Below are 3,385 nucleotides of genomic sequence, written 5' to 3' on the forward strand. Positions count from 1 at the left end.
TTCTGCAGTATAGCACTACATGCCTGAGCTGTGAATGTGTACATGTGCATTGTTTTTTCACGCTCTTTTTTTTTTGCTTCTTTTTTTACAATCCTTCACAATTCCTTTGCTGTTTTCTTGTGGGTGCTCCAGCAGTTGAATTTTGCTGCTGTAGCATTAAAAAAATTCTGTCTGTTCGTCCATTCATCTTGTAGCTTATATGTAAAGTGTTTTTTCTCATTTACTTAAAATGGAGTTAGAATTGTATATAAACTGGGCAATAAAAATGCTTTTGATGTGGGTATAAACACACAACACACTGAAGTTATTTAATTTGTTTTTTATTTAGAAATAGAATTTGTTCAACAGGCCACTTGATTATAGCATTCCATGTATGCCCTGTCCCTAGCATCTTGCACCCCGTTGTTATGTGCTGGATTGTTTCAGGGGCATATTTGCACAGGCTACATCTTAGGTCCTGCCTGGTATGGTAGATCCCACTCTCTATTACAGTTTAAAATTTCTGGCTTTGATGCAGCCGTCGAATGAAACAACACATTCTCTTAACAGTTCACACACAGGTCAAAACAGTGGCTCCAATGTCTTAATGACACATTTTGTTTGCTAAAAGCTCTAACCATGTCAAAACACACAGGCTAATTTTGCCTTAAAACAATACAACTTGCAACCATCTAATTTTTTTTCATTAATATGTCACAGAGTGCAGCCTGCTTCTGGTGTTCTGTATAATTTCTCTGACATTTATTAACATTTTTTATTAACAGAGTGAATTTTTCTTCAAGTTACTGTAGCCAGCAGAAAGGCACAATGATAACAACAAAGAACTAGATTAGAATTTCTACAACTGTCCCACCAATACCAACCTCCTCCACTCACTGAGTCCAAATATCATCCCATTCTGTGCCTCTGCAGTTGTTCCTGAGAAATAGAGAGATCAAAAGACAGTGGCTTCAATACCATGACTGTGCATAATATTTTAACCAAAGCTCCCACAGTCTGAGTGCCTCAGTGCGGCGAGCAGACTTCAGTTACACATCAGTAGAGTCCAATAATGTCATCATCATTGGCAAAACTCAGACAAGAGCTAGAGGTTAGAGGCTATGCTAAGCTCTAAGTACATTATCATCCGTGAGGCATTTTAAAATGAAATTCACAACCAGTTATATTTTTAAGCACACTGAACTTTAGGACAAGTTAATGTTCACACCGATGAGTTTACTGCTTATTTTACTGCAGTCACTTTGCAGTGTATACATATCAATAAACTCACCTTTACCCTGTGAGGCTCTGATACCAGCTTTACAACAGTGTGCTATAGGAACCTTTCACCTCTGTGGTGAAGTGGTGGATGATAATGATTCTAATAATTAACAAACTATAGACAGCACTTCTGCCTTTGTTGGTCTATTTCCAAGATGAGGTGACAAGCTTGATGTTAAACTTTCCAGTATTTTAATCTATTGTAACACCACTCAGGTCAAGGTCAACAAGATCAACACATCAAAGAAAACTGATCATGTTTTTCATTTTTATGAAGTGTTTAGCCAAGAACATTCACATTTATCTTAATACTCGTGAATTTAACACTTACCTTAACTATGTCCAAACATTGGTGTCCGGTAGTGGACAGTTTATCTTTGGTTCTGTAAAGCAGCACTGACCAAGAAAGTCTACTGTGTAGTCTGCTGGGGAAAAAGGAGTTCACATTAAGGCTCATAATTTTATTCTGCATTACATCTTGTCATAGCACATGTTAAAAATACATGAACTACTGCAGATGTTGCTAAAAGTCGCACTTTCTCTGGCAAGAGAAAACACTGGCTGATGTACCGTCCAGAAAGGCTGAATGCACGTCTGCTTGTGGTTTATATGATGTGGGTGGGTCCTTGACAGCACAGCCTGCTTCTAGTGTTCTGTATAATTTCTCTGACATTTATTAACATTTTTTATTAACAGAGTGCATTTTTCTTTAAGTTACTGTAGCCAGCAGAAAGGCACAATGATAACAACAAAGAACTAGATAAGAATTTCTACAACTGTCCCACCAATACCAAGCTCCTCCACTCACTCAGTCCAAATACCATCCCATTCTGTGCCTCTGCAGTTGTTCCTGAGAAATAGAGAGATCAAAAAGACAGTGGCTTCAATACCATGACTGTGCATAATATTTTTAACCAAAGCTCCCACAGTCTGAGTGCCTCAGTGCGGCGAGCGGACTTCAGTTACACATCAGTAGAGTCCAATAATGTCATCATCATTGGCAAAACTCAGACAAGAGCTAGAGGGTAGAGGCTATGCTAAGCTCTAAGTACATTATCATCCGTGAGGCATTTTAAAATGAAATTCACAACCAGTTATATTTTTAAGCACACTGAACTTTAGGACAAGGTAATGTTCACACCGATGAGTTTACTGTTTATTTTACTGCAGTCACTTTGCAGTGTATACATATCAATAAACTCACCTTTACCCTGTGAGGCTCTGATACCAGCTTTACAACAGTGTGCTATAGGAACCTTTCACCTCTGTGGTGAAGTGGTGGATGATAATGATTCTAATAATTGACAAACTATAGACAGCACTTCTGCCTTTGTTGGTCTATTTCCAAGATGAGGTGACAAGCTTGATGTTAAACTTTCCAGTATTTTAATCTACTGTAACACCACTCAGGTCAAGGTCAACAAGATCAACACATCAAAGAAACTGATCATGTTTTTCATTTTTATGAAGTATTTAGCCAAGAACATTCACATTTATCTTAATACTCGTGAATTTAACACTTACCTTAACTATGTCCAAACATTGGTGTCCGGTAGTGGACAGTTCATCTTTGGTTCTGTAAAGCAGCACTGACCAAGAAAATCTACTGTGTAGTCTGCTGGGGAAAAAGGAGTTCACATTAAGGCTCATAATTTTATTCTGCATTACATCTTGTCATAGCACATGTTAAAAATACATGAACTACTGCAGATGTTGCTAAAAGTCGCACTTTCTCTGGCAAGAGAAAACACTGGCTGATGTACCGTCCAGAAAGGCTGAATGCACGTCTGCTTGTGGTTTATATGATGTGGGTGGGTCCTTGACAGCACAGCCTGCTTCTATTGTTCTGTATAATTTCTCTGACATTTATTAATTTTTTATTAACAGAATACATTTTTCTTTAAGTTACTGTAGCCAGCAGAAAGGCACAATGATAACAACAAAGAACTAGATAAGAATTTCTACAACTGTCCCACCAACACCAACCTCCTCCACTCAATGAGTCCAAATATCATCCCATTCTGTGCTTCTGCAGTTCTTCCTGAGAAATTGAGAGATCAAAAAGACAGTGGATTCAATACCATGACTGGCAATAACATTTTTAACCAAAGCTCCCACAGTCTGA

At 38.1% G+C, this 3,385-nt stretch overlaps 1 long non-coding RNA gene across 1 annotated transcript; it reads right to left on the reverse strand.

The window, feature by feature from the left end:
* Positions 1–304: 304 nt before the first annotated feature.
* Positions 305–3,043, reverse strand: LOC129604671 (uncharacterized). The gene is made up of 4 exons (XR_008695748.1): positions 2,785–3,043; positions 2,069–2,110; positions 1,592–1,682; positions 305–918 (listed from the first exon to the last, which is right to left on the reverse strand). It is a non-coding gene; the product is annotated as an uncharacterized LOC129604671 (long non-coding RNA).
* Between the last annotated feature and the right edge of the window lie 342 nt (positions 3,044–3,385).

The sequence above is a fragment of the Betta splendens genome, chromosome 9 (assembly GCF_900634795.4).
Source record: "Betta splendens chromosome 9, fBetSpl5.4, whole genome shotgun sequence".
Lineage (NCBI taxonomy): Eukaryota > Metazoa > Chordata > Actinopteri > Anabantiformes > Osphronemidae > Betta > Betta splendens.